The sequence below is a fragment of the Mustela nivalis genome, assembly GCF_964662115.1.
Source record: "Mustela nivalis genome assembly, chromosome: 17".
In the NCBI taxonomy this organism is placed as follows: domain Eukaryota; kingdom Metazoa; phylum Chordata; class Mammalia; order Carnivora; family Mustelidae; genus Mustela; species Mustela nivalis.
The window spans coordinates 35,700,256-35,724,220 of record NC_139036.1 but is presented as its reverse complement, the minus strand read 5'-3'; the positions used below and the strand labels follow the sequence as shown (position 1 = coordinate 35,724,220).

Genomic DNA, 23,965 nt, shown 5'->3' with positions numbered 1-23,965 from the left:
TGTCATTTGTATCCAGATAAGAATATATGAATGAGAGAGTAAAATATTAAAAGGGTGGCAAAGACCTCAGAAAAATATACACTAACCAAATGAGAAGAGACCTGAAACCAGGGGGAGAAGAAAGGGGTGGGGGAATATATATATATATATATATATATATATATATATATATATATACACACACACACACACATATATTAGACTGGTGAATAGAACAGAGCCACCCACTTGATTTTGGGTATCTTCTGGTCTCTTAGAAGAAACTACCTGCTAAAATTTTAAAGAAAGTGGGATGCCTGGGTGGCTCAGTGGGTTAAGCCGCTGCCTTTGGCTCGGGTCATGATCCCAGGGTCCTGGGATGGATTCCCACATGGACTCCTTGCTCGGCAGGGAGTCTGCTTCTCTCTATGCCTCTGCCTGCCTCTCTGCCTGCTTGTGTGCTCTCTCTCTCCTTCTCTCTGACAAATAAATAAATAAAATATTTAAAATTTTAAAGAAAGGAAAACACTTGTATACAAAAATAAGGGTAAACATGATGAAGGGATGGAATCTGACTGTAAAGAGGAAAATTTAAAAAGATTCTAAAGATTTGCTAAGTTGGTTGGAAAAAGAAAAAAAAAACAGAGGAGAGAATGTGATCAGGCTGGAGACTAGAAAAAAACCATGTGCTAGATTTAGGGTATATTTTGATCTATTGGAAGAAATTGTGTTCCAAAATTTAAAAGAAAAAAAAAAAACCTATATCCATACAAAAAATAAGGTTAAGTACAATGAAGGGATAAAATAGGACTATAACAATGCAAAATTAAAAGGAATTTTTAAAATATTTTATTTATTTATTTGACAGAGAAAGAGAGATCACAAGTGGTCAGAGAGGCAGGTGGGGGCGAGGGTGGGGGGAAGCAGTCTTATTGCTGAACAGAGAGCCTGATGCAGGGCTCAATCCCAGAACCCTGAGATCATGACCTGAGCCAAAGGCAGAGGCTTAGCCCATTGAGCCACCCAGGCACCCCTAAAAAGATTTTTTGAAAGGTATTGATAAGATAAAATAGTTTAAAAATGTTAAAAGAGGAAAGAGGATAAGTTTGAAAAATAGAGTAAGGAAAAAATAAAAATAAAAAAATTTAACTTTGCAAGACTAAAGGATCATGGGGAAAAGCCATGAATTCTATGTGTTGCTTTCCCCTGTCTCTGGAGTTCCACTGTTCTCCTTGATCAGTGAGTTTGGTCTTGGCTGAATGTTCTAGCCGATCTTCTGGAGGAGGGGCCTGTTGCAGTGATTCTCAAATGTCTTTGCCGGAGGAGGAACTGCATCGCCTTTGTCAGGGGCTGGGCTGAGTAATCTGCTTGAGCTCGCTCTTGGGAGCTTTTGTTCCCTGTACGCTTTCTGTAGAGCTCTGGAGGTTGGGAATGAAAATGGTGGCCTCCCAATACCCAGCCTGGAGGAGCCAAGAGCTCAGGACCCCACTCCTCAGTGCGCCTTCAGAGAAAAACACTCAATCCCTCCTGTCTCCCTCGTCTCTGGCTGCACTCTGAGGTCACAGGGCCTGTGACTGAGCCTTTTTGTCTCTGGCGCATGGCCCCGTTGGAGTCTCCAAACCTGGCAAATTCCTGCAGCGCAGTCCTGTGGCACTTCCCCCCATGGAAGGAAGGTGAGTCTCCCCAGGTCTGCCACTTGCGGGGTCCCTGCTCAAAGAGCAGTGGTTCGACTGTGTTGCAGATCACAGTTTAAGGTAACCCTGAGCTGAGAGCTCATTCCTTGGTTCTGTCTCTGTAGCCGGCTTCCCTGCTCTGATACCTGCGAGCTCTGCTACACTCAGACAGCCTAGATCCTTCTGTGACCCCGTGGGTCCTGAGACCACACTGTCCCTGCGAGGGCTTCACCCCTGTTTAGCCTTTGGAGCAATGTCCCTCAGTGGAGACTTCTAAAAGTTCCGATTCTATGCTCCACTGCTCTGCTGCTTGCCGGGAGCCAGCCTTCCCCCAATGGTCTATCTTCCCATTGCTTTGGATTCACTTCTCCACCCGTCCTACCTTTCAGAAAGTGGTCAGTTTTCTGTTTCTGGAATTGCTGCTCTTCTTCTCTTCGATCTCCTGTTGAGTTTGTAGGTGTTTGGAATGGTTTGATAACGATCTAGCTGAACTCCTAGAACAGAATGCTATTTCAGTCTCCTACTCCATTATCATGCTTCCTCCTCCATCCTGTACAAATCTTGTTCAAGATCTAAAATCGAAGAGTTTCTTGAAGAGTCTGAGTATTTAAGACCAGAATCTGTCTGGTAGGTGTACTGGTTGCTCCACTGTTTCCAGGTCTTTCTGATGAACAGAATTGGGGGAAGGGAAATATGTGTGTTTATGTATATTCAGGTCCACATGATGCCTGTGCACACATATATGAAAACATGTGTCATTGCACACATATACATGGGAATCTATTTACATATATTTATATTTAAGAGAAAATGCATACTTCCAATTAAAATTTAGGGCTACTAAGTTTAAAACTTAATCTCCTCAATCTTAGCCCTATAGGACATTCTGTTATGTTGAAAAGCCTGACTTCCAGGTGTCCCCAACATAATAATTTATGTGTGACGTACCAAAATTTATGACTATCTTCCTCGAATTTATCAATGTTACCTCAAAGGCATGGTTATTAAGATTTGTTTAGATGATCTTACTGTTTTTAGGATGTATGTTATTAGCTAAATCCAGTATAATAAATGTTTTATATTGCTTGAAATAATTCTTCTATGTATGGCTATGCTACTAACTCAATACACACCAAGGTACCTTTCTTTCACTCTAATTTTGATTTTTAGGAACTTCTTTTTACATTTTATTTTTATTTTCTTTTTATGTTGAATCTTTGATCCTGCAATAAAACATATAAAACAAGATATATTTAGAGATCTCCAGCTTCAATTTCTGTTGCTTATGTCCTCTTCTTCCCTCCCATAGCTTACCATTTTTATTTTTCAGTTTATCGATTATTTTGTCAAATATGCAAACAGCATACACATGTGTGTACTCTTTTTTTAAACACTTTTCTCTACCTTGTGTTTTTTCACTTTATGATACACCATAGAGACCCCCTTTAGAATGGTAACTAGAAGAACTATTGTACTTGTTGTTCTGACTCTTGCCATTTCATTCCTGTAACACACATCAATCTGAAAATGAGTAGGTTATTTAAGTTAGGGACTCTGATCAAATTTGGTGCCTCCAGGATACTAATATTAATAAGATGAAACTGTGTTGGAATGACTCCAGTCTTATCCTGACACCCATACCAAGAAACCCAGTACTTTTGGCTATTTCACAGAAAGGCTTTCTTTCTCCATGCATTTGCTTTACTTTCTTTGAAATCAATAAATGCTTACTGAGAACTTCGTGCCGGTTACTAGGTATACCAAGATACATGAGACGCTTTCTGGCTTCAAATAGTTTAAATGTGAGCCGAGAAAATAGACCTAACAGTGCTGATATGGTGTGGGAAGTGCTTGGCTTGTGGTGCTTCATTTCCCCTGATGGCTTTCGGGATGGTACAGCCTGTGGGGGGCAAGTCGACAGACTATAAGGGGCGTCTGGTTGGGCTTTCATGCTGGCTGGAAGGTACAGGGAGGAACACATGGTAGACATTTAATAAATAGTAATGTTTCTCTTCTCCCCTCTCACTTCCCCAAATAATTTCCTTCCAGTAGAGCTAAGTGTTATTCCATCCTCTGACTCACCATTCTCCCTAACAGTCACACTCTCTGCATTAAGTATAATCTGTTCAGACAGTCACCCCATTTCTATTTATCACTGTGAACCTCTCCTTTTGGTGCCTCCCCTTTCCTGCCTACCCCTCCTTTCTCTCTTCCTAATGCTTCTGTTTTATAGCTGTTCCGGTCTTCCCCGCTGTTTACTCTTTTATTCTGATGTAACCAATCCCACTCGTACAAACTCAATTCATTCCAAAAGGAGACTTAATGTGCCATAAAACTAACAGGGAGATTGCTCTCAAGGTGGGCAATAAGCTGACACAGCACACAGGTAATATTTATTCGGCAGTACTACTTCAAGAAATACCAGCCTCTGCACCGCTTGCAAATCACAGGGTAATTATCCGCTTTAGGTCCTTAATCACTGGAGCAAAGCCCTTCATAAGTAAACACAAATAGCGAATGTGAATCTGGACGCTAAAGACAAATGAGACAAGGCAGAGACAACCTCTGGGGGCAAGGCCAGGAGTGCTGGAAGGGGCCCTCCCTGCGGTCTTTCTGGAGCCAAGCAAGCACCCTGGTCAATATCAGGGTCTCAGAACGTAGAGAGAGGGGGGTTTAGATAATGTCCTGACCCTGGGCCAGTGTCTTCAGTGAGCTGCTCCTTGCTTCTGTTCCTTAGAAGATGGCCATGTGGGGTGCCTGGGTGGCTCAGTGGATTAAGCCTCTTTCTTCGGCTCGGGTCATGATCTCAGGGTCCTGGGATCCAGCCCTGCATAGGGCTCTCTGCTCAGCAGGGAGCCTGCTTCTCCCTCTCTCTGCCTGCCTCTCTGCCTACTTGTGATCTCTTTCTCTCTGTCAAATAAATAAATAAAATCTTAAAAAAAAAAAAAAAGATGGCCATGCTACTCCTGCCTTCCTGATTAGTGGAGACATGGCCTTCCACAACGTGTCTGAAGTGCTGGGACTTAATAGACACACACGTGTTTCTTCTTCTTATCAATATCGCCATAACTACCAAGGTTTTTTGTTTTGTTTTTTTTGTTTTTTGAGGTTCTTATTGGTTTCTGTTTTATAAGGGAACTTTTTTTTTTTTAATCTGGGGGAGTCCCAGAAGAAACCAGCATTTGTGCTGATCTTCACAGATGCCCCCCAGCTCTTGCTGCCCAGAACACTTAGGCCATCAGGGTCTCCCTTGGAAGAGCAGCACCTGGGGACGCACTTCCAGCTTGCGGGTGCCACCAACATACAAATGCGGGTGAAGGTCTGAGTGTTTGCGGGGAGGCACGATGGTGCCTTTTCAGAAGCTGCGCTTGAACCCAGAGCCCGCACCAAGTCCCAGCCTGTACAGGCCTGAGAGCTAATGTCTAGAACCTCCCAGCACTGTTAGCGCCTGCTCAACAATAACGTCAACCCTAGCCCTCCAGTTTTCAGTAGGGAATCAGAAGTCTTAATTTTGCAACCAGGTGATTTGTTCCAACAGCTCCAACTCTTGCTGGAAAACTCTCAGATGCTTAAAATGCAAACAGGAAGAAACAATTTTTTCTTAAGGCAAAGCCCCATTAAGCTTTACCTCCACAATTAAGAAGTCCCCCCTTTATATGTATTTTCCTTGTCCTCTCTGCTATGATTTCTGTTGGATATTTAGTCCAGGCTGCAGAATCCTAGGCATTTGGAAATAGGTTCAAATTCGAGAATGGACCTCCTAACTATCTCAAGATAGACTCCTCATTTATTAAAAAAAAAAAAAAATGACTGAGTCCTACAATAGTAATAGCTCTCATTTATCAAGGGTTGTTACATGTCAGGCTTTGTAGTGAGAACTTGTATTAATTCACTCACTGCACTCCATTACTTGTGAGATAGTTATGATTATTTTATATTTTCCTGGTTTTATTGAAATATAATTGGGATATGTCGCTGTATGAGTTTCAGGTGTTAGCATGAAGGTTTAGTTCCCATACATTGTGAAATGGTATCCATACTAAGTTATGATAATGTTCATCATCTCATCAAGATACAATAAAAATAAATGATCACCTTTATTTCATAGATGAGGAAACTGAAACATGAGGAGTTAAGTCACCTCTCCAATGATTATAGGGCTACGAAATAGGAGCCCAGACATTGAAAACAGGTGATCTAGAGCAGATAGAGCCCACACACCTGACAGCTGTAATATCCTACCTCCTCCAGGGAAGACAATGCACAACGTCTTCAAGAGCTCAGAGAAGCGATTGCTCAGAGGATGAGCTGTAAAAAGCAAAAGGGAATTTTCAATACCTAATAGTGAGTATTATTATGTTATTTATTTAACTTTTTTATTGCCATGTAATTGACATAACATTATATTAGTTTGAGGTGTATAGCATAATGATTTGTTATGTGTTTATATTATGAAATAATCGTTACAATAGAGCTAGTTAATACCATTATTTATTTTTTACTTTTAGAATTTTAAGATGTTTATTCTTGTGTGTTTTTAAATATTAAAAGAGAGTTTTCCCATCGGGTCCTGATTCAGTTGGCAAATTTGACAAGAATGAGGGGTTTCAAAAGACTCTTTGGAGTCTATGTCTGATATAGTTAATATAAAGACATCCAGAGCTGGAAATGACCTAAGAAAATATTTTCTCTTACCCCTCTCATTTAGTAGATAAGAAATACCCATCAAATGAAGTGACATACCAAAAGGACACAAGCAAAGTAGAGACCAGAACTCTGCTCAGATTCCCAGTGCTGTTTATTCTCTTTTCTTATTCACCTTTTAAATGGGCTTGCATTCTAATAAATTAAACAACCATGCATCTGGCTTTGATGTAGACCAGGTAAAGAAAATTAGGACAAACCTTAATATGAAGACGATGATTTCTATATGTTTTAACAAGCCACACTGGGCTGGCCATATCCAGCTAAATATGGCCACGGGGATATGATGATGTGTTAGGCAGAGAGAAATAATCCATGATTATTTACTTTAGTGACCTACAGTGAAGATTTTCATTGTTTCTAAACTATTCCCTTGCATTACAGGGAAGAAGGACCTCAGATCTGCCTCCCATACAAGTAATATGGTGTCCTAGAGATGTCACTCACAGGTAAAGTAGTGTGTGTCTCACGTCAGAGAACTGCGGTAGCAAGTACTATTTTCACTTCCTGCAAATGTTGCAAACAACGTGCTTAATTGATTTTAAGAGTAGATGGAGTCACTCCTTATAAACATTCACACTGTGATTTCTATATCTGAAACAAATTCCCTTGAAATCCTGTTAAAAATTGGACAGCAATGCTATAGCAAGCAGAAGAATGCCTCCCTTCCCCAAAATGTCTACATTGGACTATCTGGAGCATATGACTATGTTTCTTACGTGGTAAAAGAGACTTCGTAGAGCTGATTAAGGGTATGGACTGTGAGAAAAGAGTAACTTGGATTATCCTGTGGGCTCAATCTAAGCACATGCATCCTTAAACGCTGAAGACAGCAATAGAAAAGTCAGTCAGTGAGATAAGGACAGAAGGAAAAAGAGGGGACTTTGCAAGCATGAAAGGGATTCAACCCAATGTTGCTGGCTTTAATGATGGAGGAAGGGGGCCCCAAATCATATAATGCAGGCGACCTCTAGAAGCTGGGAATGGCCCTCAGCTGACGCTCAGCCAAGAAATGGGGACCTCGGTCCTATAAACACAAGGAACTGGATTCTGCCAACAATTTGAATGGAATTGCTTGGGTTAGGCTACTCAGGGTTCATTGAGTAGATACGTGGTCAACCCAACCCAGTCTGGAAAACTGAGATAGGAGGTCGGGTGGTTTCCAAAGGAAATTCAGGGTCTTTTTTCCAGAAGGAGGAGAAATGAATGCCAGGCTGACAATGACAGGCATCTTAGAAAGTGCATCCTTTGCTATTCAAAAATAAAACACACAGCTACTTTTCCCTACATAAAACTCACTCAGAGGGAGAAGGTTCAAGTCTAGTATTCCTCCTTAGCTAGTATGTAACTCTCTTGGCCACATGGGCACATAGCATCTCCTTGTCTTTTGTTATACGTCTGAATTATGCATTTATTCACACCTAACCCATCCACCTGATAAGGGAATTGTGGTTTGTAGCAACTGACCTCAGACAGTTTCCTGCCTACTTTTCCAAACCTTGCTTCAATGGCTTTCAAATTGGACTGTGCTTTCGGACAATTGAAAGCAGTCGATTAGGGAAGGAGGGACCATGGATCTACTCCTTGTCACAGACTCACCCCAGCTGCATCTTCCCATGGAGAGAATGTGTTTTATGGTCCAGCTTTCTAGCTTTCCCCAACATACATTTGGGAAATCACTTGGAAATTTCTAGGGGCTTGCTCATTTTTATTTCCACTTGAAAAAGTTGGCTTTTTCTATTTGCCACCTGGTGTGGGGTGGATATGAGGATGAATGTGGGAAAATTCTACAGTGAGCTTAAATGTCCTTGACCGGAAGCAAAGTGCTTTCAAACACTATTAAAATGGTGTCCTTACAGCCAAATTATCAAGGGTGGGGTGGGGGGAGTGGATATTTGTGTTCAGTTAGTAATGAGGTAAAAAGTCTCCTGTCTTCTCCTTAGTGTGTAACATATAAATGCGTTATTATTTTAAAAACCACATCTGAGACTTTATTTTCCCTGATGACTATGGAGTGTTTATTGTGACTATTCATATATTTGGGGTGATTTTTATCATCTCACTTTGTACTTTTTATGATTTTGTTTTTCTTTTACCTCTTTCCCCTCCCCTTCATTTTTTACCTTCTTAAATGAATTAAGTAGTCTTTTAAAAAAAGATTTTATCTATTTATTTGAGCAGGGAGCCCGATGTGGGACTCGATCCCAGGACCTTCAGATCATGACCTGAGCCCAAGGCAGATGCTTAACTGACTGAACCACCCAGGTGTCCCAAATTAAGTACATTTTATTCCCTTTTTCTTTTCTATTGTTTTAGAGTTATATGTATATGCTTACATTGTGTGTATATTTTATATGTGTGTGTATGTATATATATACTTAGATGTGTAACATGCTTCTTAACTGACTCTAAAGTTAACAAATATTTTACCCTCCATTTAATCAATACAATAACCTTAAACTGCTTTAAGTCACTGACCTTACATATTGATTTTGTTCAGTGTTTTTATTCCTCCATGATTTCCTACACTCAACGTTATAATTTGTTATGCCTTGTGCAACATACGATTCTTGCTCAGTAAGTGCTACTCTCTTCCTGGGCCAAATATGATTCCCTGCCCCAGGACTCTGGGGTCCATCATGCGACTTGCTGTGACTCATGAGATATTCAGAAACGGCATATGAGTAGAGCTTGACAAGTTTGCACAGTGGACTCCGACCTTTATTTCTTTTATTTTGTTTTTGAGACATTTCGCTTACCTTAAATTCACCTTATTAAAGTGCATGACTCCATGGATTTTAGTATGTTCACAAAGTCGTACCACCACCACCACTGTCTAATTCCAGAACATTTCATCATCCCAGAAGTAACCCCATGTCCATTAACCCTTCTCAGTACCTGCTTCTACCAGCTCTTGGTAAGCACTAATCTTTTCTTGGTCTCTATGGATTTGCTTATTATGGATATTAAATGTAAAAATGATAACATACAATATGTGACTCTTTTTATTCTGGCTTCTTTTACTTCGCACAAAGTTTTCAAGGATTGTCCCTGCTGCAGCATGAACCAGCACTTGCTTTTTTTATGGCTGAATAATATTTCATTGTATGGTTTTGCCGCAGTTGCTTCCCCATTCATCAGTTGATGAGCCTTTGAATTGTTTCCACTTTTTGCTAGTACAAATAATGCTGCTATGAACATTTATGCCTAAGCTTTCATGTAGACTTGCTCTCAATTATTTTCTGGGACAGAGTGGAAAATTGTCACATACTAAGGTAACTGCATGTCTAACTTTTTGAGGAACTTCCAAACTATTGTCTGAAATGGCTGCACTAAATTAAACTTATAGTGTGAGGGTTACAGTTTTTCCATATCCTCATCTCTACTTGTGATTTCCATTTTTTTATTATACATATTTCAGAAAGCATGAAGTAGGAGCTCATGGTCTGGTTTGCATTTTTCTGATGAATAATGGTGTTGAGCATTTTTCTCATGTCTTATGGGTCGTTTGTGCATCATCTTTCGAGAAATGTCTATTTAAAACCTTGGCCCATTTTAACATTGGGTTATCTTTTTATTGAGCTGTAAGAATTATTTTCATATATATATATATAAGATATATAAGAATATATTCTTATATAAGAATAATATATATAATATAAGAATATTATATAAGAATATATTCTTATATATCTTTTATAGAATATATATATATATTCTATATATATATATATATATATATAAAACGTTCATGAGGAAACAAGCAACCATGAGCAGGAGTCAGCATACACATATTATATTATATATTATATATTATAATAGATTATATATTATATTATATTATATTATATATTATTATTAAGATATATATTATCTTATATAATATTCTTATATAAGAATATAAAAATATATATATATTTTGTCCTTAATAATGTATTTTTTAAAATTTATTTTCAGCATAACAGTATTCATTGTTTTTTGCACCACACCCAGTGCTACATGCAATCCGTGTCCTCTCCAATACCCACCACCTGGTTCCCCCAACCTCCCACCCCCCACCCCTTCAAATCCCTCAGATTGTTTTTCAGAGTCCATAGTCTCTCATGGTTCACCTCCCCTTCCAATTTCCCCCAACTCCCTTCTCCTCTCTAACTCCCCTTGTCCTCCATGCTATTTGTTATGCTCCACATATAAGTGAAACCATATGATAATTGACTCTCTCTGCTTGACTTATTTCACTCAGCATAATCTCTTCCAGTCCCGTAGATGTTGCTACAAAAGTTGGGTATTCATCCTTTCTGATGGAGGCAGAATACTCCATAGTGTATATGGACCACATCTATATTTTTTTAATGTGAGAGCTTCCTTACGCTGGCCTTCCCCGTGGAACTCCCATGTGATCTGGCTGCTAGGCATGCTTTTCTAAGATGGTTTTGAATTTTCTTTAGCCTAGAACTTTGAAGCATTACAAATTGGGATCGATTTGAATAGTCTGTTCTTACTTAAAAGGGCACATACATGCAGGTGGTATACGTTTGGCCCCAAATGCATTGTGTTATAAATTCATAGATACAAATTTTTAGGGGGAAATCTGTTTTCTCATTCACATACCTAGAAGATTCAGACCAAGTCTTTTTGATGTCTTTCACTAATCCAGCTGTCAAGGGTCTCAGCATGATGAGTCTCTTTCATTTCCCTCTTTCCCATTGGCCCAAGGTTTCATCTACCACGGTAATAAAATATAAGAATATAAAACACATCATTGAGACCGACAGTACCTCCTCAGGCCATTGAAACCTCTGCTCACTTACTTACATTTGTAGTTTTCAATATTCTCTTTATATCCAATCCCTGAGAATTTCTCTCACTTACTCACAATTTTAGCTAGGAGTTTAAAGAATATTTGACCTATTTGTTTCGACTTCCCAAAGTGTTCTTAGTGAGGACATTTTCTGGTTATCCGGTGTATTGTTCTGGCAAAACGGGAAGCCAGAGAACTGTGCTGAGGACTAAATTATGGCCGCAGAAATATTTCAGGATCAGTCTAGCTGTCTACCAATGTAGACCAGTTGTCCTCCTATGAAAAGAAAGTTCACAGGTTTCCAGTCCCTAAGGGGGAATCACGCAAGCTAGAAAGCCTATAATAGGATGTAGGCTACAGGATGCCAGTGTCTTACCCAAACACCGATTTTCGTTCTCTTCTTGATATAGATCTTAGAACTGTGTGATAGACTTCTTGCCAACAATTGCATACTGGTTTGTTTGGTCCTTCAAGAGAAGTGGGTGAAAATTAACTTGGTGCATCTCCTGTTAGGATCAGATCTGGAGTTCCTGTTCCCTGTGACCACTATCAGTATCAGAAATCAGGTGTTTCCTAGGAGAGTGTTCTCATTCTCTCTGTTGCTCTGTCTCTCAAATCAATGAGCCGGCAGAATTTCCAGTCTCCCAAGGAGGGCTCCATTGAGATTGTTGCCTCTGATAGCTTCATCCATTTGATTTTGTTTTTTAACTGAAATATTAGAGACGTACTATTTTAGACAATGCTGTCTTTGTACGTTTTTATGAGGTCTGAAGAATGAGAAACAATTTGGTCTTCTATATCACTAATTCTGGAGAAGGGGGTGGGATTATGGACATTGGGGAGGGTATGTGCTTTGGGGAGTGCTGTGAAGTGTGTAAACCTGGTGATTCACAGACCTGTACCCCTGGGGATAAAAATATATGTTTATAAAAAATAAAAAATTAAAAAAAAAAGAATGAGAAGCAATTATATTGAATCTAGGATTATAATCAATAAAGCACCATCTCCAAAAGAAGTAAAGGACTTCCTTCCAGCTGAGACAGACAAATACGTTATATCAGCTTCTTCCTTCAATTTTAAACACAGGGAGATGCTTAATGAAAAAGATGAGGTTGTGGTGCCTGGGTGGCTCAGTCAATGGGTTCAGTGTCTGCCTTCGGCTCTGGTCATGATTCTGGGCTCCTGGGATCGAGCCGTGCGTCAGGCTCCCTGATCAAGGGGGAGTCCTCTTCCCTTCCTCCCCCTCCCCTCTGTTCAGGCTATCTCAAATAAATAAATAAATAAATAAATAAATACAATTTAATAAGAAAAGACAGTGATGAGATTGTTATAATTATCACCATAATTTAAATATGGAATCAAGCCAAGCGAAACAATTTTTAAAATCTTTACAAACTATTCCAATGGAAATGTAATCCCAGAGGTGTGTGAAATTGCGTGGCTGGTGGGGCAATTGCACGGGATATATGCCAAAACAGCTGATGTCTAAAAATATTCATAGAAATTTGTATCAAAGTCTCAGTCCCCTTATATAATTGGAAGAGGAGCTATGGTTCCTTTTAAAATCTGGACAACAAGAAGGGAGGCCCTTTTGGAAAAATTCAACCTATCCCTTCAAGGTGCTTCGCAGAAGTAAGTAAACTCCCCCAAATTGTGGCTATCTATAGAGTTAACTGTGGGAAGTTGAATGAAAAACACTGAACTGCATATGACTGTAAGGCTTGAACCCTTTTGCCACACTTTTGTGCAAAAGCCCATTGATGAAAAACTAACGCCATTAGTCCCCAGCATGGATTTTCACAGAACTGCCCTTTAGGGGCTTCTGCAAACCAGGAACATCAGCAACTCCCTTAGAAAACCATTCTGATGATGGACATCTAGGTTCTTTCCATAGTTTGGCTATTGTGGACATTGCTGCTATAAACATTCGGGTGCATGTGCCCCTTTGGATCACTACATTTGTATCTTTGGGAGACAAACCATAAGTGACTCTTAATCTCACAAAACAAACCGAGGGTTGCTGGGGGGAGGGAGTTTGGGAGAAGGGGGTGGGATTATGGACATTGGGGAGGGTATGTGCTTTGGTGAGTGCTGTGAAGTGTGTAAACCTGGTGATTCACAGACCTGTACCCCTGGGGATAAAAATATATGTTTATAAAAAATAAAAAATTAAAAAAAAAAGTAGAAGGAAAACCATTCTGAGAGACCACTGAAGATCATCCCACAGACAAGACTTGCAAAGCCCACAATTTTTCATACAGTGCTATGAAAAATAACAAATGGATGGGGCAAATTAGAGAAATCATGGGAAATGAATTTTGGAAAACAGAACACTCTGATATGGGCGCCAATTATGTGGAAATGTACAAAGAGATAAAATAAGGTGCAGAAACAATGAAGAGAAAGAGGCAATTGCGGGGAAAAAACCCATATTTGGAAAGGAGCAAAATACAAATTTACAAAAGATAAAATGAGCAAGCAAACACCTCAGTAGACAGACCAAAGAGGACACTAAACATAGATTAAGAAGGAATTCATGGACTGGAAGACAAAGATTGATGAGTAATTACTCTACATGGAACAGAGGGCTAGAAAGATGGAACATGTAAGACCATTTGATAGATAAAGAGGAAGGAGTAAAACACCACAACGTAATTCTAATAGGTTTTCCATATATAAGCTCTAGTTTATTTTTAAAAATTTTTAAAAAGATTTTATTTATTTATTTGACAGACAGAGATCACAAGTAAGCAGAGAGGCAGGCAGAGAGTGAGATGAGAAAGCATTGAGCAGAAAGCCTGATGCACGGCTCAACCCCAGGACCCTGGGATCATGACCTGAGCCGAAGGCAGAAGCTTTAACCCACTGAGCCACCCAGGCACCCTCTGAGGTCTAGTTTAAATATTTGGAAAAAGGTGGAGCTAGAATTCAACTCTCAGTTTTCCTGAGTGTAAAGCCTGTGCTCTTAAGCCCCATGTGATACCCTCTCTTGGATGCTGAGTGGGTGCATTGGATTTGGAGAGTCAGACTCAGAGAGGCTGTCATTGCCTGGTGAGGCAGAATTTTTGGGTGAGAGCTCTCAGTGATGCCAACTCACACCCATATACATCTTTATAATTTACAAAATTTGTCCCATTTTATCTTCCCAGCTATCTGTCTCATGCAATACAGAGCTTTGTAAAAGAAAAATACCTCATAGGTAAACAAAGTAAACAAAATATTTTTATACTTCGAGTTAATGTTATTTACATGGTATTCATGGTACTTTATGGTCATTATCATCATTTTACAGATGAAGATGTTGAGTCTGATAAAAGTTATTTGGTTCCCAAAGTCATACTTTTTTTTAAAAAGGTTTATTTATGTATCTCACACACACACACACACATGCACACACGCACACACGCACACACACATGAACGTGTGAATGGGTGGGAGGAGGGGCAGAGGGAGAGAGAGAATCTCAAGCAGACTCTGCGATGAGCATGGAGCCAAACGTGGGGCTCAGTGTCACCACCATGAGATCACAACCTGAGCCAAAACCAAGAGTCAGATTCTTAAGCAACTGTACCACCCAGTCACCCTGCAAAGTCACATTCTATGAAACGTCTAATCTGACTTGAATCCAGATCCTCAGTTTCCAGATTCTAGGCTGTTTCTCTTATATTAATACTATGACCACTACTGCATGCTACTTTGCTCTAAACTTGCTGTCCAGTCATGCCAATCCGAAGGAAATGTTGAGATTTTAAAATGAATTTCTGGAAGCCATGTGCTAAACGGCAGCTTCCCAACTGGCCCCTGAATGGCGAAATGATGAAAAGATTGGCAGTAGGGGTACCTGGGTGGCTCAGTCGGTTAAGCCTCTGCCTTCAGCTCAGATCATGATCCTGGGACCTGGGACTGAGTTCCACATCAGGCAAGGAGCCTGCTTCTCCCTCTGTCTGCAGTTCTTATGATGTGCGCGCTCTCTCTCTGTCTTTCTCTTTCTCTCTGTTTCTCTGACAAATAAATAAATGGAATCTTTAAAAGAAGAAGAAGAAGGAGAAGGAGAAAAAAGAGGAGGAGGAAGGAGGAAGGAGGAAGGGAGTAAATCTGATGACTGTGTGTATCAGGTACTTCCCTGCTCCCATTCCTGCTCAAGTTAGCCATGGAGGCCCAGGAGTTGGTTGTCCCCTTTTAATCTGGCACTGTGGGAATTGGAATCCAAATTTATATGCTGTGTTAAGGTTGACCTGTGCCTAGATTGCACCTGAATTACTGATCGAGATGAAAAACTGCATTAGCGAGGCACCTGGGTGGCTCAGTGGGTTAAGCCTCTGCCTTTGGCTCAGGTCATGATCCCAAGGTCCTGGGATCGAGCCCCACATCAGGCTCTCCGCTCAGCAGGGAGCCTGCTTCTCCCTCTCTCTCTGTCTGCCTCTCTGCCTACTTGTGATCTCTATCTGTCGAATAAATAAATAAATAAATAAATAAAATTGACTTAATGTTTAAAAACTGCATTAGCAAAGAAGCACTATTCAGTGGACCTGTGTCTGACAACAGGTATGGCTCTACTCCTGCTTGGGAGAAGAGGGTGGGATTATGGACATTGGGGAGGGTATGTGCTTTGGTGAGTGCTGTGAAGTGTGTAAACCTGGTGATTCACAGACCTGTACCCCTGGGGATAAAAATATATGTTTATAAAAAATAAAAAATTAAAAAATTAAAAAATAAAAAAAAAAAAAGAAAAAAAAATGAGCAGGACAATGCCTCCTCGGTTAGACAGGTGGGTGCAAGTTCTGTCTGCCCCTTTTTGGTTCTCAGGGTTTTGATTGATGAAATCATTGAGGTTCTGTGTCCTCTTCTGTATTGGAGATACCAACATTTTTGCTTCAAAGAGTGGTTGTGAGGGCCAAATAAGCATCATGCATTTTTTAAACTGTGTGGTGCAGTCAGGCTGTCTTAAGTATTTTTCTGCAGCCTGGGCGTGAATTTTATTTTCCAGCAAGACTGTAAGACTCTGAGCTTATGCTTCAGACATACTTTTGTTTCTCCTCCAAGAATATGGAGTAGATGCTAGGCTCTCAGTACTTACTTACTAAAATCATGGAACTAAATATCTGTGTTCTCTTATTAGTTCATTGCATGCTTGTTTCCTGTCTATTCCTCACCAGAATATCAATTTCATGAGGGGATGTTTACTTGTTTTGTTCTGTGCTGATTTGCAAACACCCTAAAACAGCACCTGGCACACATAGACAGTTATTCAATATTGAATCATGAATGAATGAATCATGCTCACTGAACTAGGAGTTTCTAGAGTGGGAATCCAATAGAACTTCCTTTTTATATTTTTAACACCACCAACTTCCTTTTCTCGCCCATTTGACACTTAAATGACCGTTCCTGGAAGAATTTTGAAAACCCTCACAATTTGTGAATGCTTTGTTGCCTTCCTGTCCCTTCTCACCGTCTTCGCTCTTATTTGGGTGCAAATTACATCACACTCCGATTATTTTTGTAAGTCTCCTATTTCCTGACTCTACTCATTCTTCTCTAATCCATAGTATTCTATGCTGCCAGAAAAATCTACCCTAAAACACAGATTTCAACTTGTTACCTGGCCCGAGAATCTTCAACGGCTTCACATCATTAAAAATCTCATTCCAGCATTCAGAACCCTCAATAGTAAATCTGTCTGACTTTTCATTCCTGTCCCTGTGACTCCCTCCTGTTTCTGAAACCCCGATTCCAGCTGGCCCATCTACTCCTTGCATGTCTTTCATTTTCGCACTCTTGCTCCTTTGATCGTGTTAGTTAGCACTTAAAAATGCACTTCCTCCTTACCTAACATGCCCATGAAATCTAGCAATCTTTAGTTGTGAATGTTCTGTCCTAAATCCTGTGATATTCATCCCATAGTCCCTTTGGTTCAGTTTAAAATTTATTTTCAATAAGATCATAGAGAATGGCAAACAAATGTTGTTTGTTTGTTTATGTTTTGCTTATTTACTTATCAAAATGCACTTTCAGAAAAGAGTTGAATTTCATTCTCAGGGTTATGGAAAGCCATTGGAGTGATTTCAGCAGAAGAGTGACATGATCTAATGAATGTTTTAAAGCAGAGTGTCCCAGGGTACCTGGGTGGCTGCGTCGGTTAAGCGTCTGCCTTCAGCTCAGGTCATGATCCCAGGGTCCTGGGATCAAGTCCTGCATCAGGTTCTCTGCTCTGTGGGGAGCCTGCTTCTCCCTCTCCCTCTGCTTGTCACTCTCCATGCATGTTCTTTCTCTCTCTGTCTGTCAAACAAATAAATAAAACCTTGGTGGGGGGGGCAGCAGAGAGTCCCATGTGCAGCGTTACTGACATTTTGGGTCAGATAATTATTTGCTGTGGGGAGTATTCCCATGGGAAGTGGGAATGCTTAGCAGCATCTGAGGCTTCTACCTACCAGATGTTGGATAGCACCCCCACCCCCCACTTGACAGCCCAAATGGCTCCAGACATTGCCAATGGTCTCTTGGAAGGAGAAGCCCTTTTTTTTTTTTTTTTTTTTTTTTTTTTTTTTTTAAAGATTTATTTATTTATTTGGCAGAGAGAGATTACAAGTAGGCATAGAGGCAGGCAGAGAGAGAGAGGAGGAAGCAGGCTCCCCGCTGAGCAGAGAGCCTGATGCGGGACTCGATCCCAGGACCCTGAGATCATGACCTGAGCCAAAGGCAGCGGCTTAACCCACTGAGCCACCCAGGCGCCCTGGAGAAGCCCTTTTAAACAACCCCGCCCCCAAGGCTGCTCTGTAGAGAAGAGAACAAGGAAGAGAAGTGACTGGTAGATACCCTCACCATCTGTTTTCTCTGACCTTGGATGTGAGGCAAGGAGGAGAGAAAAGAAACGTCCCTTAGCTTTACTGTGATCTGAGCAGAGATAAATAATGTAACAATAACTGACCCTTGTCCAAAAGGTGAGGAGGAAAATATAACAGGTCCAAAGAATCTAATGAGGAAGTTTGTGCTACCACGTGAGCTCTAGTGGTGTACATGCAGTGTACGGTAATCTGAAAACAGAAAATACATAATTTTACAAGTATTTCTTTTCTGTCCTGGAAATTCACATTTGTCCTTCTCTGGGGGAAGACTGAGACCCACCAGGAAACAGTTTTCAAAGTTGAATTGAGAATGAAACAATAACTTACATCTAAGAAATGTTTGGAAAGTACCACCAACCATCTCCATTTTCAAGAATTTGAAAGGTTTTGGGATGTCTGGTCAGATTCGTCGGAAGAACATGTGACCCTTGATGTCAAGGTCATGAGTTCTACCCCACCCGCCCATGCTGGGCATGGAGCCTGCTTTAAAAAATATGACACAATCAGATAAAACACAAAGAATTTAGAAGGTTGGAGTCTTGATCGTTTTTGAGAGATTTCTTCCCGAAATCAAATGTAAATAAAGAATTCTTCATTGTAGATGACAGGAATATCTGCTCTCCTTTCCCGTAGCCTCCGACTGGGGCGACAATTTCTCTTGAATCCTAGCCTTCAACCCAGGACACCCTGCACTCCAAGACCAACCCTGGCTCTGGGCAGGGGAGATAGAAGGGGCACCCTGTCCTTTACTCTTTGGCTCAGTTTTTAGAAGGTATCACTTCCGATTCTAAGCCAACTTTGGCATCAGCTTCCCTGTGCTCTGATTTCTCTCTCTCTCTCTTTTTTTTTTTTTTAAATCTCTCCTAATGCTCGGATTTAATGTGTTGTAAACCAATTCTCCTCACCTTGTCGAAATCCCTGCCACTATTCTTCTGGATTGTAGTACACTTTTTATAGTTTTTTTTTCTTTCTCCTTTTCATTGAGAAACTGAAGGCATGTTCTATAATAACTGAAGTTTTGCAAACATAAGCAAGTTTTTGAATTATTTGCTGGGGAACAAATGACAAACATTTCTTACAGAAAGACACAGGCCTTTAAAAATATTAGGAGTTTAGCTCTGAGTGGGGAACTCTTAGCTCCAGCTCCACAATAGCACAGAGCTAGTAGTAATGATAGCAAGCATGACAGAACCAGGAATATGGCAGAAGGCATATTTTTTTATATTCCATTCATCCTTTCTGACTCTTTTTTATTCTTTACGGGATTGAAGGTGTCCAGCCATGAAGATGATGAAACAGAGACCTTGTTTATATAATAATAATAATAATAATAATAATAATAATGTACTGACGTAATGCTCCGAGAGAAAGAGAATACAGGTTAGAGAAGAGATTTTCTGTCTTGAATGGGATTTCCTCCTTAGCAGAAGAAGGGCATCCGGTCACCATCCAAAGCATTAAATCTGAAGACCCTTTCTTTCCCTCTTTCCAAAACGGAGCATGGACTCTTACAGAAAGGAGTGATGCTAATGAAGGAGGAAGGATAAGAGACCAGTGATTCAAAAGTCTCCTAATAATGAATGATTGCATGAGAAAAGTAAAGGACCATTTCGCTCCCTCTGGTATCTGTGAGTTCAAGATTGCCTACCAGAGTTTTTTCCCTGTTGGTAATAGGCACTTATGCTGCCTCCCACCAGCTAAGGAGGAAACACCACCATTTCCAGAAGACATCTAACATTCATGGAAGGCTTATTTAAAGTCCCTCGCCAGGCCTTCCTCTGTGCCCTCACAAAACCTGGTCTTCCTGCAGACTTCCTTCTCTGCAGATTGGGAAAGCCAGTGCCAGCTGCGTGTACCGAAATACCTTGGAGATGCTGCTGCCACGGGAGTTCATGAGCAGGGACCAAAATAGGGCAGACTATTTTTTCCTAGGAGTCTGACTACCCAACGGCCTGCGTGGCGTTGACACGGCTTTGTTTGTTTCTCAGAGGACAAGAGCCTCATGGCTGTCAGGACAAGATCCTTGGAAGCCTAGGACTGACTTCAAAGGCAGTTCTCCCCTTCCAGGCTCTCAGCAAATCCTTGTTCTCAGAGGATCAGCCTTGCACGAGCTCTGGGAGGCACCCGCCGGGCTGTATGACTCCCCAGTCTTGTCACCAGTGCGGAGTTTATCACTTGGTGGCCTTGCAGAAGCCCAATTAGAGGGGGTCCTGATGACACCTTGAAAACCAGAGTTTTGGACTAACTCTGGGGATACCTCCTCCTCGTTGAAGGGCATGACGCCCACCACTCTCCCTGCACACCCCCAGCCCTGCTGCCCTCTACCTGCTACCACTAATCACCAGCTTAAAGTTTTAGGACTTTACAACTACTGTTTGGTGAGCTCCATCTGAAGGGAGATAAATTCTCAAAGTGAAGGCAATTTGTCAACGCGATATTAAAACGAAGTGTGGAGAAGAAACACTTCAGCAAAAGCCAAGCTTGCTAACCTTTCAAAAGGAAGTGTATTTAATTTGAGCTGAATCAGGAAGACTGTTTGGATGTCTTCTGTATTTATAAGCGTTATGTGTAGGCTTCATGTTACCCCAAAGGCTGCTTGTAATTCTGTCCTTCTGCAAAAAATGTCTTCTTGAGCTGTAAGCTGCATTCTGAATTCTCACTGGTCTGCAATGCCTCTGTGTTTGTTCAACCCACCTCAGGGCCATTTCCTGAATGCCACTTCCTACCTCTGTCTACCCCTTTCTCAGCCCTTACCATGTCACCCAAAAGGAGGCTGCTAGATATACTTCAGAGACGGGATTTTTAAAAATAATTTTTAAAAAAGATTTTATTTATTCATTTGACAGAGAGAGAGATCACAATAGGTAGAGAGGCAGGCAGAGAGGGAGAGGGAAGCAGGCTCCCCGCTGAGCAGAGAACCTGATGCGGGGCTCAATCACAGGACCCCGAGATCAGGACCCAAGCCGAAGGCAGAGGCTCAACCCACTGAGCCACCCAGGTGCCCCAGAGATGGAATTTTTAATATAACATCTTCACTCGTCTTCCTGTCCCCAGTTTCCGCCTCTCTTGGCAAAAAGCAATACAAACTATTCTCCACAGGGTTGTGAAAGAGATATTCCAAAAATATCTATCTATGACATTGCTCTCCTGCTTAAAACTTCTATGGTTCCCTATTGCCTGTAGAATCGAGTCTAAACAACTTATCACGGAATCCATGGTTGTTCTCTACCTATACCCACAGCTGTGTTGCTGCAAAATTTCCATGCCTTCCATGCCTCTGATTGGAATACTTCCACTGTTCAATCTTGGGACTGGGGAAGTCCTATTCATCCTGCAAACCCCATACCAGCACTCATCTCTTCTAGGACATCTTTTTTCTGACTTACTGTCTGTGTGTTTCATCATTTCCCTCTCGCAATTATTTCTGCTTCTTGTACCTGCTTGTTGTGGTGCGCTCATTGGAGATTATAATTGGTTTCTCTCTCTCTCTCTCCTACTCAGTTACAATTCCTTGAAGGTACAGTCTGTGTCTTACTCACTCCCGTGTCTTCAACATTAGCATAGCACCTACCACACTGTCAGCTTTCCACAGTTACTTCTCAGATTGATTTATGCTTATTCACATCTCTGGTGGATGTTTGGCGGAAAATAAGACAGCATACAAACATGAGAGGAGGAAATAGGGCTTGAAGCGGTGGAATCATAAATCAGGTATGGTCATACCAGATTGACTCCATGGTTGCTTCCACTCAGATAAGCTGGAGGAGGTGACCTCTTGCTGTTGAGCTCAGCGAAAATGATCGCATTTCTCTTTTCATCTCCAGTGTCTTCTTTTCTGTTCTGCCCTCAGTTTTTTCTCTCCTTCTTAGAACTAGAGAGCACCTGCTCTGCGTGCAGTCCTTCCTCATCCCCCTTTTTTCTTCTGTAGGTCTTATCCTGAGAGCATGACATCAGGTTAATGCAGAAAGGTCCCCGTCTACTCGTACTAGTTTCATCCCGAAAACGTAGACCCCTTCACTCTCAAGTTTTAGGATTTGAACAGCAACAAAAAAATTCATGGACATTTGCATGTACACACACAAATAGAGATAGAAAGAGCAGGGACAGAGTTTGAGGGGACCAGGGGAGGGGAAATGGGGGCATGGTTCTTGTTTAGTGAAGAAAGGGAGAAAAAGATGGCTGCCTCTTGCAATAATAGTGATAAGTAATTCTTATGATGTGACATGGTTTTAAATTCCTTTTTTTTTTTTTTAAGAGAGAGAGAGCGCATGCACATGCAAGTGGCAGGAAGGCAGAGAGAGAGACTCTCAAGCAGATCCCCCACTGAGTGTGGAGCTTGATGTGGGGCTTGATCTCATGACCATGAGATCACAATCTGAGCTGAAATGAAGAGTCAGGTGCTTCACTGACAGAGCCATCCAGGTGCCCCTAAATTATTTTCATGTGCATGATCTCATTGGGTTTTCACAACCTGATGTGGTAAATGGAACAGGAAATAGAATCCTTGTTTACAAATGAGGAAACTGAAGGCTCAGTTGGCCCACGTTTGCACAGTAAGTAGCAGCCCCAGGATTCGAATCTACATTGTTCTAAATATAAGCCCACTACACTGCTTATTATGATTTCATAGCCATATACATTTAATTGCTGATGAAATTCAGTGACTAAAGAATGGGGACCCTTTCTGGTAATGTTCTGCCTAGAATTGGTTCCATTATGGCTGAAACCTACAAGGGGGCGATCGCTGTCCTTTCTCTACACCCTCCCCCACCCACCCTAAGAGTCTACTGTCCCCAGTGCAAGAAAGTCTCAGACAGATCTTGCAGGGCACAGAGACTGAAGAGGGACACATTTCTAGCACATTCCAGGCATAGGCCCCATAAAATAAAAGGATGGATAGCAATTGAGATATTCTATTCATGAAGAGGAGCTCTTAGTAGATACTTATCTTTGTCTGGCTTCTATTACCTAATCTCCTTCTCAGCTGCCATCCATGATTCTCTGCCTGGAGCTTTATTATCTATAAGAGCAAACATCAGCCCATATGCAGGGCAAGCTGGAATTGCCAGGGAGTTAACACCCCTAGGAGCAGAGTTAACCCTCTCGAGTGTCCCTCTCATCAATGACTAACAGAAATCAGTAGATAAATACCTCCTTCTCCCCTCACTGAGGGAGCGTCCACTCTGAGGCCTGTTTGGCACCGTCTCCTGGAGTTCCCTAGGGAAATTGAACCTGAGCTGCCCAAAGGGGGACCCTCCTTATGCAGGTACCCTGTGCTGACTCCCTTGTCTTCTTCATGTCACTTCCTCACCTCCCTCCGGGTGCTTCCTGGTATCACCTTCCAAATAAACTACTGGCACTGACATTCCAGTCTTAAGGTCTGCTTCCAGGGGTGTCCAATTTAAGACTTTACTCCTTAAGAAAGACAACTATCAGGGCACCTGGGTGGCTCAGTGGGTTAGAGCCTCTGCCTTCGGCTCAGGTCCTGATCTCGGGGTCCTGGGATCAAGCCCCGCATCGGGCTCTCTGCTCAGCCGGGAGGCTGCTTCCTCCTCTCTCTCTCTCTGCCTGCCTCTCTGCCTACTTGTGATCTCTGTCAAATAAATAAATAAAATCTTAAAAAAAAAAAAAAAAAGAAAAGAAAGACAACTATCATGTGATCTCCCTGATACGAGGAAGTGGAGATGCAGCGTGGGGGTTTGGTGGGTAGGAAAAGAATAAATGAAACAAGATGGGATCAGGAGGGAGACAAACCGTAAGAGACTCTTAATCTCACAAAACAAATTGAGATTGAGGGAGAGGGTGGTTGGGTTATGCACGTTGGGGAGGGTATGTGCTATGGTGAATGCTGTGAAGTGTGTAAACCTGGTGATTCACAGACCTGTACCCCTGGGGATAAAAATATATGTTTATAAAAAATAAAAAATTATATTTCAAATGATCTAACGACATTTTTCATGGCT

General features: G+C 41.3%; 1 long non-coding RNA gene across 1 annotated transcript in view; it reads left to right on the top strand.

The window, feature by feature from the left end:
- Positions 1–1,315: 1,315 nt before the first annotated feature.
- Positions 1,316–23,965, top strand: part of LOC309850553 — an 86,530-nt gene continuing 63,880 nt past the window's right edge. The window contains exons 1-3 of the long non-coding RNA XR_014304323.1: positions 1,316–1,652; positions 5,904–5,996; positions 6,741–6,805. This is a non-coding gene — a long non-coding RNA (uncharacterized lncRNA). The remainder of the gene's footprint in view (positions 1,653–5,903; positions 5,997–6,740; positions 6,806–23,965) is intronic.